Raw genomic sequence first — 15,149 nt, 5'->3', positions numbered from 1 at the left:
TGCCCTTGTAAAAAGATCAGGAGGTATCTAAATCATCCATACTGGAAGATGATAGGCACAACTAAGTTAACAGCTCTGCTTTCCATAAAAGTGTGGGCTATTCTGCTGTGTCTTAGTGTTATGGTTAGCCTGCCAAGCAGCAACAGGCAACAACAATATGTGCCACAGCGTCACTATGCAGCAAGAGGGGTGAGGGGAAGAGTATCCTTATTCCTTCAGCAAGCAATCCCCCCTCTCCTACTGCCATGTTGAAAACCACACTCAGTGCAAAGCACCCTCATTGGAAGGATATGTACTGAAAACTTTCCTTGCTTTGAGAGCATGGAAGTCATGCTTCTACCAAATGTTGTATGGCATGGTACACTTAGCCAGCCTGTTAGTAATTCTACTAACTTAGCATTATTTTCTACACAATGTGAATTTAACCTGATTGGCTTTTAAAAGCTAGTTGACCCATGAAAACACCCAGAACATGCAAGATCTCAAAGCAGCATGACCCTTGGCCATTTCCTGGATAAAAAGCTATCTTCTTTCAATGGAACAAATTCTTGAAGGTCTAAGATCTAAAGTAGCTATTATTTTCAATTTGGTTGTAAGCATGCTCTAGTGTGACCTCTGGATTGCAGGATGATAATCCACTTAAACCAAGATCACAAGCAGGCAGCAATTGGTTCTACCCATTAGAAGAGCTGCTTCTGATGTGGTTGCAGTAGAGATGTGGCTATCAAGGGGAACAGCATAATGTTGCCTCCTTCTGATAATCTCCTAATACTTTTTGGAATGCCCTTTCTGTAAAAGCACAAGACATAGCTCTTACACAGGTCTTTATGATCAGTAGATGGAAAGGGCTTTAGAAAGGCCAACGATCCATCACCACAGTTTGCAGCTGCAGCAGGGAAGGACACATCTGTCATTTACTGACAGGTCATTACACAACACAAACAAGAGCATACACTTGCAGATGAACTGCCCCAGCTCAGCTTCACCTAAAGCCACAGCACAAACTGGGGAACAGGTACCCAGTAAAAGCAGAGGGTCAGTAGCAAGTCCTTTCCACATGCACGCTAAGGTGTGCAAATGGCCCCTCCAGCACAGGCTTTTACAAAACACACACTTGCATTAATGGTGTGCGGCACTCTGATGTTACTTGTGCCACAGTCCACCTCATTTCTGTTTTCTTCCACAGGGGAAAGAGAAAAATCCAGGGAAATACCCAGACTTTTTAAAGCAGATATTATCTTGCTATACATGGAGCTGCACAACTGCTGTAGTTTAATTTACAAACTAATTGTCAAACTTGGCTTTTCTTCGTTCTTTCCAGTTGTTGTTTTTCCAAAATAGCCCTGCTCTGAGTTACAACTTTCCATAACCACATGTACAGCAGGGTAATTCCTTTCCAGTCCTGATCAGTATAGGAAACACAACTGTTCAGTTTTGAGCTTCAAAACATACACACACACACGCACACACACACACGCACACACACACACGCACACACACACACGCACATTTCATTACCTATACTACATCTAAAAATTTGGAGAGATGAAGGCTGGATGAGGATGTCACAAGGTAGCAACTGAACACTCACAGTGCTGAGAGAGTGCTTCCACTAAGCTCATAAAGGGCATATCTAGAATGAAATCAGAGCAGATGCACCTGTGGTTAACCTAGGTCTAAATAAAGTCCAGCCAGCTGCAACTTTGCACATCCCAGTGCACTTTGGGAGATATGCAAGAGGGGAAGCTGCTAAGCCCTTCCTAAAGTTCATGGGGGAGAGGATCTGTACATCGGACCACAAGTGGCAGGAGGAACAGGACCTGGACATCCACACTCCAGCTAATCAAACCACACCAATAGCAGAGAGCCAAATGCAGCGTCAGTAACATCAGCAGAAGTGAAGATCTGAAAGGGAATTCTTCTGTGTCTCTGCACTCATTTTAAAAGAAGTGGAAATAGCAAAAAGTGATCAACAAGCATTTTGACATGACAAGGGTTATGTATTCAGAAGCAGGGTCACTTATAAATTCAAGTTGTGTATGTAACCTTAACACTGCCCCCTTGTGATTATACATCAACCACCATTAATTATATGATCGTCTATCATTCTTAACCTAATCCCCTTTAACTGACACAGTCATTGAAATTAATAACTCTTTCCAGCACTGTGTTCTGAAAGAAAACATACCAACTTTCTTACAAGGGTTACACTCCTCCTATGCCAAAACCCAATTCATCTCACCCCCCCGTTCCTCAGGGTTGCCCCTGAGGACAGCTTTTTATTCACTTGATACTTTTTATTGGTTCTGTGCCTCAGTTGGCAGTTCATTCTCCTTGTTAGTGAAACATGATGGAATGCTGTACTCCTAAATCTGCAAAATTAACATACACCTTCCAAATTATCCCTTCTAATCTTCTCAAGTCCCACACATCATAGCTACAGTGACAGGTATAAGCAGTGCACAAAGCTGTTACAAAAGACTACCGTATGCAAGAAGCTGAAGCTGTGAGAGCAAATCTGGTCTATACTTAAGAAAAACAGCTAATAGCACAGACGATTAGAGCCTTAACCAGGTGAGTGGATTTCAGCTCATTCACTACCACCAGCTCAGCCTTTGAGCTCCTCTTTTGCTTTGTTAAAAAGAACATCACGAGGGTGGGCTGTTAACTCACTTAACAGGTCTTTCTTCTGAGAGGCCTCTTCCCCTGTGCAACAGGACAAAAGTCTAGCAAACCATTAGAACAGGTTTCCAATAGAGGTGGTGCCTGGGAGCACATCACAGCAAACATGCTGCCTTAACAAGCTACAGATCAAGCACCTTGGCATAAACAGCTTCCCTCTTACCTGACACTGTGGACGTGTTTTGGCACTTGTTTCTTGGACATCTACCTCCATCACAGCCCAAGTCAGTGCCACAATATACCTTCCTGCTTCCTCTCACACCCGGGTAAAAAGATACTTCCCAACAGCCACAAAGCTATTCCCTATTCACCTCCATCTTCTCCACTCTCCCACTTTGCTACTCCAGTTGTGCAATGACCTGACATCAGCCAGGCTCCTGGCTGTGATCTCTTTCCAGTGCTCCTCCCAGCTGGCTGTATTCCTCTGTTGTTTCTTGCGCATTTTAAGCTCCCTGGGACAACTGCCTTTTTGTTCTCTGCCCCATACAGTTCCCAGCACTGCAAGGTACTAAACCATGAGGAAGGCGCTTGACATTACCATATGTCAAATCAGGGGCATTTAGAAACATGAATTACCAATGCAATACAAACCAATCTAATGCATAATAGATTTTGGAGAGTTCCTTACTCTTCTGCCATATCCTGTCTTCTCTGCCCTTCTCTTTCATCTCTACCTCATTGCTTCCAGTTCAAGGGAGAATAAAGTTACTTGCACGCCTATTCTCCCTCTCTGGAGAACACTCCTAAATATATCAAAGGAAAATATTTCAACACTTCTAAATTTCACTCTTGGAGCTTTCCCCATCTCCAACTGACTACCTTGCTCCCCCCGGAGGTAACCTGAAATATAACAGGACCAGGAGAACAGAGAGCCAGGAAAAGTGACAAACTTTTGGAAACTGGAAACATGCATACATAAAAGTACATCTAGGTACTCCCAAGGCTTTCAGAGGCAGGCTTAGGTGTATTTCAGGATGGCCACAGGAAACTTGGATCGGAGCTGTACGATTTTTCTACGTGGGTTACATGAGCTTCAGGTAGTGCCTAGGTCTGTGTGAGGTCTATACCCAAAAACCTCGAACGTGGAAGGCAGAGATCACACTCCCATCCCAAGCTGTTACCTGTTCCGGCCCAGAAGTCCTTACAAGTTATGCACATTAGAGCAAGACAAGACCTTGTACTGCCAGGGCATTAGCTTAAACACCAACTTTAGTACCAGTTTAAACTTATCTAACAGATCTTCTGAAAGCACTTTAGGAGTATTAGGGGCTGCTTTCAATGCAAAAAGGGGAAAAGAAAACAAAACAAAGAATGTGCTATTTCTATCAAGATAACTATCCTGAAAAAAACCTAGAGATGAAAAAACACTGTTATTAGGATTCTTGATAGAGAAGAGGCTCTAAACTGCATGGGGACCAATTCTGTTAGAGACAGCAAACTGACATAAAGCTAGCAGGGATGTGTCCACACGGCCTGCATCCACAAGAAAACAACAGCGCACTAATTCTCCACCAGGAGCAGATTGCCAGTCTTGTATCTTTTAGAAACAGAAACCTTCTGTCTTCAACATTAACATGGCAGCTTCTTACACTGAAAATAAACTCAGAACAGTAAACAGACAGGATGTGGCACAAGTGAAAACAAAAAACTTAATTTCTGGCTTGCATAAAGGCATGGAAAATGTTACCACTGAGGAGGAGCTATTTCTACATAAACAAACATAAATACGGAAACCTCATTTCTGACGCCACAGAAGTGGTGTAAGAGGAGGGAAGAAAGATTCAGGCTTGGTCCTTCAGTTCCATGGGGTATTTCTGAACACATATTCAAACACAGTCTAGTAAAGGAGGAGGTGGCTGGCTGCTCTGAGCAAGACCTACCCTAGTGCAGGTAGCAAAAGAACCCCAAACAACATGACTCTGAAGCCATTCTGTCCCATCTGCAAACATAATCTGTGTTTTTAAAATAGATCATCTCATCCAAGGCTGAAAGTATTTAATTTCTAAACTGCTGAGAGAGCAAAGAATGATACACAAAGTTATCCCATGAAAGAGTCTTAACAGCTAAGCCTCCTGCTGTACAAGACACGATCCACTAAAACACACACAGCCTGACTGCAAGGTTCTCCTGGAGAGCTACGAGACAAGAAAATGTTCCTCTTTAAAACCTACTCCACACTTACCCTAGCTTTAAATATCCACCATGCTGACCTTTGTTTCTGTTAAGATACCACAAAACCATTTTCCACTACCCTCTTAAGTTCTTAGTCCTCCAAGAGTTTCTCCATTAAACTATCCTTATTCCTACAAGAGTTTCTCCACTAAACTATCCTTATTCTGGATCCAAAAAGACCAATACAGAAGTCCCATGCAGTAGCTTAATCAACGTCTGAACTTTCTGCATCTATTAGGATATGAGCAAGAGCTTTATATTAGTGAAAGCAGGAGCTTAATGTTTTTTCAGAATGTGCCCTAGACTCACAAGGAATAAAAAAACACAGGACAAAATGGTTCAAGGTTTATTTTAGACTATTTTAATTATAAAAATGCCTAGAATTGCCAACTGGGATCAACTCTTTCCATTGCGCTAGGCATACATGATAAATTCTGTAATTGATAGATAATTGATATAAGGTCTTTTCAACACCCAAAGGTATGGCATCACCAGCTGATATGGCAAAAGGTAGAAAAGGAGAAGAGGACAAAATAACTCTACACAGTAAGAGAATCATCACTGGCACAGCTCAAGTGAGTGATAGCAATCCAAGAAAAATCAAATGCTTTTACATTTATTACTTCTTAAATTGCTTTTGCTCTCTGGGGTGGCATCTAGTTTACTTAGCTATGAGACATGAAAAGGTCCCAACAGTGCATTTTTAAGCTCTCCAGTAGCACTCCCCAAATAATCTGAGTTAAGTATGCGACCTGGCATGCAACTTTAACTAGTACAACTCGTTTACATTTTACTACTTGTGCTGGGCAAAGCTTCCTTAATGTCAAGGCAGTGAAAGTCACCCCACAACACACACTTCATACAAAGGCACACGTACGTAACTCCGAACGCATGTGAGCAGTGCTGTGCTCAGCCAGAAGGCAGGCAAGACTTACAAACATACGAAGTGATTGAATCTACAGTTACTGCACTTCATGTCATGGTCTGTCTGCACAACAAATTACGATCCAAATGCAGTCCTTGTCAATGTTATTTCTATAGAGGAGTGAGCAGTCTGAACACTGAAGAGATGTCCCAGTCACAATTTTCACAGCTGTCAGTACAGTCAGTGAAACAAGAGAAAAGAGTCACTGGGACATAAAACCAGTAGCATCAGCATGAGCAGAAACATTAGCCTCAAAAGCAGAAGGTAGAGGAGTCAGTCCACTAGGGAGACCAAACTCCAGGGCAAGGTACACACCCACTAAGCCATACTCAAGAGATGATCCGATGCCTACATACACATAAGAGTACATCCTACACATAAACAATTTAACCTTCAACAAGGTCACACCACTTCTTTTCTCCTTTTGAGGAAATAAATATCTGAGAATACCACAAAAATCTTCTCCACTTGCAGCTCACATAGCCCCCACCCATTTTGCTAAGCCGTAGTCATCCGAAGAGAGAGCAGCTTCCCCTCCCCATGTGCCCACTTAAAAACCCAGAATCAACAATAAAACCCTTTTACCCTGAGCCATGCACTCTTCTTTCCAGAGTTTTTTTCTGCTCTATTAATTTCTGTTGTCTCACTGTATTAGCACAGCCGTCCTCTCCCCATCCTCCTCCTCCTCTTTCTTTTTTTGTGGACTGGCCAACATTGTGATGGGTCAACATCCAACATCCAGTCCTTTTTTTGGAAGGGGACAGGAAAAAGAGAGAAAGGGGGAGGGAGATGAGAAGGCATATTCCCCAACCTTCCAACGGCTCCTTTGAGAACAGGATCAAACACACTTAGGCCGTGCACTGCACCCCTTTCCCATACTCCCAGCAGCCTCACTCCACACAAACTAGTCAAGCCCCCTGTTCCCAGGGGAGAAACACAGTAAGCCTACAAAGATATTCTGCAACTGGTAGAGGGGAAAGAGGCAACAAGAAAAAGGATGTGTTGTAAACAGTTGTGTCCAGCTTTCAGAGGAAGTTTGTTTTTCATTTTCCAAGAACATTCTCAAGAACAAAGTCAAATCAGAACTTATTCCACCACCACTTGCATTCATTGTTCCCCACCTCTGCATGCCAAGACAGAGGAGAGAACAGTTTTGAATTTGCCACTGGGTATACAGTTACTCTAAGAAAAATCAGAAGTCAAACTCTACAGCAGCATGGAAAGGTATTAAACATGTGGAAGTTACATGCAAAGGGAGGTTTTTTCATATACTGGAGTATACTTTTCCACACAGAATATAACATATAGAATCTTTCAGATTAGATCAATACTTCAATTTACCAAGCAAATGTGCTGGAAGAACCCAGACATCTTATCATAGGCCCAGGCAACTGCGCAGCGGTGCACTGAGGGCAGTGGCACATCTGACTTCCCTAACAATCATTCTCTGACGCACACATGCAGCAGTGTTGTAAAAACAGTGATTCTCAACAAAGCATCCAAGGCGACTCACTATGAAGCCATTCTGTTATTGCTAAAATAACAACTGGTTGGCTTATTTTTGTTTGTGGGTTGTTGATTTTCTTTTTTTTTTTTTTAACTCTGACACATATAGACACATATATCCTTCTTAATTCCCAAAAATCATGGACTCAATCTCATGGTTCCTGTCTGACGTTACCCCCTCCATTCTCTCCTGTCCTACTACTCGCTCGAGAAAAATAAAAATCCTACAGAGGTGAACTTCCGAAAGCAGGATTGGAACCTTTGTATTCCTGGATTCATGGAAGAGGAGAGTTCCTCCCCACACAAAAATGCCAAGTCCTAGATATATCAGCATTACAGCTTTGCTAGTTGAAGAACAGGCCCAGATACAGCACTTCTCTTACAGAACGATTACCTCTGGAAGTTCACAGGCAATGCCTGGAGGAGGAAACCATTCTCGCCCTTGATGCCTAAAGCACAGCAAGAAGAGGCAGCATCAGAGGGGAAAACCTTGCCCAGCATCGTCTTCCAAAGGCTACTTACAGCACAGGAGTGGCTAGGAGCTGCTCCCCCTTTCCTAACTCAGCACCAAAGCTGACCACAGAGCTTTGCAGAGAAGTCACCGGTAGTGTTAGAAGCTGACAGATGCCAACAGCTACTAAAACACAGCTCGAGGCGATTCCAACATCCGCCCTATCCCAAAAGCCATCAAAAGCAAGGCATTTTCTCTATACAGAAAGAAACACTCCACACATCTAACTGAGGGAGTACCCTTAAAAAAAAAGATGAAACTTCAACCCAATGTTTCTAGACACTGAAACATTAAATTACCCAGTTGCAGGAAGTTGCCTAAATGGGAATTTACATAAATAATTTCTATCTTAAGACTCTTGTAAAATCAGCACCATCACAAAGTCATTGGGAGGGGGGAAGGAAGTCTGTAAGGAGAGTTTGAAGGAGGAGTGAGGTCACTCCCAGCTCCCATGGGACAATTAGCTGCAAATAGCTTCACCCACCACTAACCAGCCTTTCCTAGCAAAACTGGCAAGGAGACAAGGAGTGGTGAGCCATGAAGAGAAATTCACTCTTCTAATCTGCCTCTTCAGGTGATTGACTTGTCCAGGTTCATTTTAAGCAACCTGGACAGAGGCTAGGCTCATTACTGCTGCCTAGGCTGTATCTGTGCTGGAGATGACTAGGCAGCTGCAGGCTCCCAGCAAACAGCTCAGCAGCCTCCAATCGCATCCATGACATGTTCTGCAGCCTGGGGAGGGAACACTGGGTCGGCAAGGTCAGCTTTTAAGGTATTATTTCATCTCATCTTCTTGAAGCCTCACTGCTGCACTACATAACATGTTGCAGTCATTTTCTTTGCTGAATCAGAAGGACCTTTTTTTACTTTTTTCCAACAGAGTTGATCAGGGGCCACATGTACACCATACCTGGGCAGAGAGGAACACTTTCCAGTTAGACACAAAAAATTTGAGGCCATGACACCATCTCTCTATACTCTTGGTCACTGTCCATTATACAACATCCTCAAATAGCTGACCCTTTCAGTATCATCAGACTCCCAGGCACTGTGACTATAAGATAATAATAGCAATATTCCCATCCTTTCAATGCAGAGACACAGTTGATAGTGGTGAGACAAATATCCAGGTACTCTGTGGGTTAATGCTGCAAGGAGAACATGCCAGTTACTTCCCTTTTCAGGTTTCCTGTCAATTATGCCCCTCAGAGGCTATAAAGACCTGGTCAAACACAGATACAGCACAGTTCCTGAGCAGCTTGCCTACACACTGCACTTTCCCTGGAGACAGCTGCTCTGTTGCTTTTCCAGACATGTTACTTACACAATCACAAACAAAAACCCGATGGAAGTTGAGCTGACTTTTAGATTAGACAGAACCTGGCTATGAGCAAGTACTCCAGTGCCCTGCCTCTCCCTAGAGGAGGGAGACTTTGAGGTGAGATTCCTTGAGGGTGGCTGCAACTCACTGCTTTAGCTGGCAGAATTTCCCTTCCAAAACCATCCTGGGGAATTGCTGCTCTGAGAGCATGTCCAGCTGCTCTCTCCAAAAGTAGTCCATAAAAAAAAACTACCATCAAAACCCTTTCCATAAGGGTGTTTTCAGTCCATTCACAACAATATTTGACAGTTATTTTAGCTAAGTGTTTTAAGCCATTTTATCAGTGTCAAACCACTTTCAGAGTCTCAAGTGTTCTGGTAGGGTGTAATGTCTTGACAGGAAACCGCTCTTCCACCACAAGAAAGCAAATCCCAAAGAGTTTGGGAAGAAGCGAGAACAGCACACAACACACACACTGCTCCAAGCAAATAGCTGGGCAAGTCAGCACTCAAAACTCAAAAACAATGCTGCTCTCTACAGCACCTTAAATTTCCAGGGCCTCAGCGAGCACAATCAATCACAACCACTAAAACAGTGAAAAGCTTCTGCCCCCAGCCCTGGCCGTTCAATAACACACAGCTGCTTTGTTACACAGAGAGCCAGCAGCAGTCCTGGACTAGAAAAGCTTGACTGTACAAAGGTTAAGCACAATTTCTCTCTGAGGCTGTACTATCCTCGTCATTTTGTAGACACGCCACCCTGTACATTCACTGCTGCTTTTCTTGGTTTTCTCGATTTTAGGCTGAAAACACTGAGAAAACTAGTCACAGAAGTGGCTCTTCAGAATCAACAAGCCTGACTTGAAACTTCGTATTTCACCTCAAACTTCAGTACTCTGAACAATACAATAGTGGGCTTTTGAAGCAGCTAGGACCAAACAATAAACATCTCCTGAGGAATTCACTCACACCCACAGCTGCAAGAGCTCAAAGAATATCCTTTGAGCTGCTGGAAAATGAAACAGGCACTTCTGCTAGAAGGAGCAGGTAAGAGTTTATCTCCATCACTGCAAACATAAGCCAATTAAACATGAATCCAAAACAGGAGGGGAGAGGGGAAGGGTCACATGGAAATTAAAAGTTTGTCATCTACATCAAAATATGATTATTAGATGTTTTAGTTAATTCAGCAGTAGAACTGGGTAGAGAAAGGGACTACCTTTTTATTTTTTTGGTAGAGGGATAGTGTTTTAAAAGTTAATTTGAACTGGAAAAGAAACCACCCCACCCTTCCTTTATCCATGAGAAGAACCCTAATCCCATAACTGTAAACCGCAAAAGCTCACCTCCCAGCCTGCTACCAGCAAACAGGCAAACAAGCTGACAGAGAACAAGGCAGATTTCTAGCTGGATTCTGTCAAATGGTTAGAGACTAGCCAGCTCAGAATGTTTTCGTTATGCCAAACCAGCCAGTCACACTGAACTTCATATTCTGACTAGCTTGTGCATATCTAAGAACTTTCCCCTTTTAACTGCCACACGTCCCAAGGAGACAGACAAGCAAAAGTACAAAAGTTGTCTGAGTGGCTGGGAGGTGCTCTTCCCCTTGCCCCACATTTCCAAAACACCACCTGTCCAGTGCTCTGAATTGATTGTAGAAACCTGCACAGAATACAAAGAAAAACATCTGCCCACACCCCCGAGCTGGTTAGAAGCACTGACTTCAGTAGTAAAGCTTTCCTGATCATTTTACAGCAAGACTGCATCACTTCTGCTCCAGATGCAGACGTACCCACCTGCTGCATACATACCACTTAGGGTTTACAGCACAATCATAACAATGATAGTATCAAGGACCTAAAAACCTGCTCCACTAGACCAGAGCAGATTTGAAGCCCATTTTCTTGGGGGCAATGGTGCAAAAAAGCCTGAAGTAGGCCTTTAGAGAATACCCGCACCGTAAGAAAAGCTCTCCCTAAAGCCCTATTGTTTAGCACTTAGCCAACATCCTAAAAGCATGAGAGTTTACTTTTTTTCAACAGTACCACACAAATTCAAACCTTTAGGACTAGAAACCTGAATGACATGAACATTTCTAGAGAAATCTGTGTTCCCTTTAAAGGAGGCTGCTAAGCTCTTAGAGTCAAGGGTAACATCCAGCAACATAAGTTCAAAGGCACAGTTAACTGCTGTGTTAAAAGAGGCGAGTCTTTGTTAGTGGGATGTATGCTTTATTACGTTTTCATTGATTGTTTTCTTTTTCTTGCAGGATAAGAAAGACATTTCTATTCATCCTATTAGCCTTCGCTCTATTAATGATCAATACTTTCTATTTTTATCTTTGACAGAGGTAAACAGTCTTCTCTCTGGGGAAACTTGTCTCTATGTCTTCAATAATTATTCCTGTTCAAGCTCCTTACGCAGCAAGAACGGTTTCAAACTTTCTGTAAGCAGGAACCATCTTCAGTATTTCCTCTAGATTTCCCACTCCTCCTCTTCTCCCACTCTTGACAGCTTCACAGTGCTCCAGGCAGCTTTCATAAAGCTGTGCCTGAAACCACTCTAGTCCCTTTCCACAATTCATCAGAACCCAGTCACGCACACGTTCCTCCAAAGCCCTCCTTCCACTACACACTGCAGCTGTCAAGGCTGAGTTAGCCCTCATGGAGCAACTGAAATTTCAAAATGCCACAAGCATCCAAACAAGACCCATCATAACTCACCTAAGATGCAAGAGAACACAGGCACAGCAATAGTCTACTCACACACACCTACCACACCAGCACATGCATACGGTGTCTGTCAGTCGGTTCGGCCTGAACCACAGGAGGCACAGCAAACACAAACCTGTTGCCCACCACCCTGCTGTGGTATACTGTGCTCCCAGCCCACCCAGCGCCAGGACAGTGACATCCTCCCAATGCCACCCAGGAGAGTGGTAGCACCGGGGAGCGCGGGAGCTGTGCCAGTACGTGTGTGTGCAGGGGGAGTGGGCGGGTGGGCTGAAGCAAGGACATGTGGCAGGCGGGGGAAGGAACTAAGTGGGCTGCACCAGGGGAGGTGGACTATCCCCTCGGGGGTGTACTATCCGGAGAAGGCTGTGCGGGCTGCACTGGGAGCTTGTGGGGAGACGCGTGTGTGTGTCGGCACGGAAACCGTGCGGGAGGAATGCGCGCGGAGGGGGAACGGGGGGCGACCCTGGGACGAAGGGGGGGCACGCCGGGGGGAACCGGGCGGAGGGCTGGGGGGAGCGCACGGCGGGGATCGCGGGGGCGACGCCGGGGAGCGGGAGGAGGGATCGGGGCGGGAGGGGGATCGCGTCCACACCGGGACAATGCGAGCGAGTTCCTGGGGGCCGCACCGAGCCACCCCCCACCAGCGCGGCTCCTCCGGCCCGCCCGCAGCCGCCCCCGCGCCCCGGCTCGGCTCGGTGGCCACCCTGCCCCCGCCACGTCTTACCCTGCAGCGGGCGGGCGGGCGCGGCCCAACCCGGTGGGGCGAGGAGGGGTCGGGTCGAGCCCTGCCCCGCTGCCCCGCGGGCGGCGCCGGCACCGGCGCGGGGGCGCGGAGGCCTCAGGAGCCCATGGCGACGCCGGGCCCGGCCCGGCCCTCCCTCCGCGCCTGCGCACGGCCCCGCGCGCCCCGCCCACCGCCCGCGCTCAGGGGGGCAGGGTGACGTCACCGCTTCGTTCTTAAAGGGGCGGTGCCGCCCGGGAGGGTGATCGGGGTTTGCCGCAGCGCCGGGAGGAGGGATGAGCTTCCCGGAGATGGGCGCTCCAGCAGCGCTCTCCCCCCACCAGGCCGGCTAAGGACAGCAGTGCCCTGAGATAGATTCCCCCCGAGGCATATTTCCACCTCTATCTTAGCGCTGTTTTTGCCCACACTCCGAGGGGAAAAAAAAAATTCAAACATAGAGCTGTTAGGAACGTGCCCCAAACTCCCCAAGGAAAAAAATATACATATAGGTATGGGTGTTGGAAACCAAAGTGGTGCCTCTATTCAAACCAAAACAAGGCATTTTCAATCTAAAAAAAAAAAAAAAATAAAATTAAAAGCCACTAACCAAGCCCTAAAACCTTTAATAACCCCACAAAGCACTGCATAGAGGGCTGCATGAGCAAGAGGAGGTGACATCCCACCTGAGATATGCCTGATGACTTTCTCCTTTTCTCCTACTGCTTTAGAAGGACACTTGTCCTCTCGAAACATAGGTGCACCTGTGGAGCTGCTACCCCACACCTCCCAAAACGGCAGCATGTTTCCCTTCTGTCACAGGATAGTACTCCTACCCGAAACCCGGCAATCACTCCTGAATCCAGCCAGATCATGGCTCTGCTGCCTGCACCACACTGCAGTGATGGGGGTGTTGTCTTCCACACAGGCAATGTTCCTCTTTCTAACTGAAAACAGGATTTATAAAGGAAAAAAACCCAGTTTCATTCTGATCTATCAAAACCACAGTCAAAATGGAGGCAGGACAAATGCAGTTTAGAGGCAACAGTACAATACCCCTGAACTACCCTCTTCTTCCCTTCCCTCCTACTCTTCTCTCATCCCAGAAGTTGGAAGCCTCACACAGCAGGAAAATGAAGGAGCAGCTCTTCCTGCTCAGCTGGCAGAGAACAGGCTTGGAAGGAATTTCCAAAGTCACCAAGACCCATCCATTTATTCCCAGCAGGTGTTTCTGAAAATCAGTTTCAAGAGTTTTAGAGTGCCTGGCAGTAACAGACCACTCATCTGGATAATGCAGGGACGTGTAACTATAGGAGCAGAGATTTAGAAGTAAATCAGTATTAAAATTTAGTAATTTACTGTCAGACAGGTCAGACAACCAAGGAGGGAAACCCAAACAAACCACACTGCCAGAGACACCAAAGCAGCAGGTGCCACTTCACAGGGAGTTCAGCCTGTTTTCATCAGGCACAGTGGTGCTGTTAGGTGCTCAGGGCTGATGCCCGGGCCCCTCCTCTTCCCATTCCTTCAGGATTTCAGTTAGAAGACAGAAGAAAGCAAGAAAACACATAATCCAGGGTCCACCTCTGTTGAAGTCAGTACACACCCAAAGCCAACAGCGCAGACAGTCCCATCCCTCTTCTGCTGAAGGCCAGATGCACGGGACGCCAGAGGCTCAAATCCAGGAACCAAGAGATCCTGAATCAGATTTCACATAACTCTTGCCTGTTCCAAGGCTGCAACTGCAGAGATCAGCTCAGGTTTATTTTTAGGTGCTCCAGTCCTGTGCCTTTTTTCCAGTAATTCTGATCAAACTTGTTCCTGGAACTCAGAAACAGGTTCAGCCGCAAGACAGTGCTTCCTGCATGCAAGATGTGACTCCCAGCAAGGATACCAGGGTCAGTGAGGGAAGAAATGACAGATGCTGGCGTCACTTTATCATTTTCTACTTTATTACTTCAAATTAACAACCACGATAAAGCTCAAAAAAGTCCAATATTTACACAGGAAAAAAGTACAAAATCCCCCCCAAAGTTCTTCAGGTTTTTTTTTTTTTAAATTACAAAGTAATAAAAAGTTTTGCTCTTTAATTAAAAAAAAGAGAGAGACAGTAAGAGGGGTAAATAAATTAGGAAAAAAACAGGGAGGAAAAATGAAGTGTTAAATAGAAAGGGTAAAAACAAACAAAACAAAGACTAACCCCACCCTCCCCGCCCTGCCAACAACCCATCGGCTCCACACTACAGTGACAGTGTGTCTGCTACAGGCCATAGGTCGCAGTGGTGATCATTGTGTTTCAAAGCCCCAAGTGCCACAGAGCAGCTTGAGTATTCCTAAATTATATTTAAAAACAACTAAAGGGGGGGGGAAAGGGGGGGTGACAGATGGGAGAGGGCAGGAAGGGATTGTGCATGTATTGGTGGATCTTACTTGGGGTTGCATGAGGGAAGGAGAGAGCAAGAGCCATCGCTCTGATAGAACTCCAAACTCCCATTTCTGTGCGCCCCTCTCTTCTCCTCAAGTCCCACACTCTCTCCGCAGGAATCAAAACAAGTTTTAATTAAAAAATAAAAATAGAAA

The 15,149-nt window shown here is 45.4% G+C and overlaps 1 protein-coding gene and 1 long non-coding RNA gene across 3 annotated transcripts in view; both read right to left on the bottom strand.

Moving 5' to 3' along the window:
• Positions 1-12,686, bottom strand: part of TMEM184B (transmembrane protein 184B) — a 30,939-nt gene extending 18,253 nt beyond the window's left edge. For both annotated transcript variants that reach the window (XM_027680251.1, XM_027680252.1), the window contains exon 1: positions 12,576-12,686. The gene's annotated coding sequence lies outside the window, so the exon portion shown is untranslated. The remainder of the gene's footprint in view (positions 1-12,575) is intronic.
• The window catches only part of LOC113966045, a 113,907-nt gene that overhangs the window by 40,083 nt on the left and 58,675 nt on the right, over positions 1-15,149 (bottom strand). The window lies entirely within an intron of this gene.

This window comes from Neopelma chrysocephalum, unplaced genomic scaffold, assembly GCF_003984885.1.
Source record: "Neopelma chrysocephalum unplaced genomic scaffold, ASM398488v2 Primary Assembly neopelma1_59, whole genome shotgun sequence".
Lineage (NCBI taxonomy): Eukaryota > Metazoa > Chordata > Aves > Passeriformes > Pipridae > Neopelma > Neopelma chrysocephalum.
The sequence above is the reverse complement of the archived record's forward strand: the minus strand, read 5'-3'. Positions and strand labels throughout refer to the sequence as shown.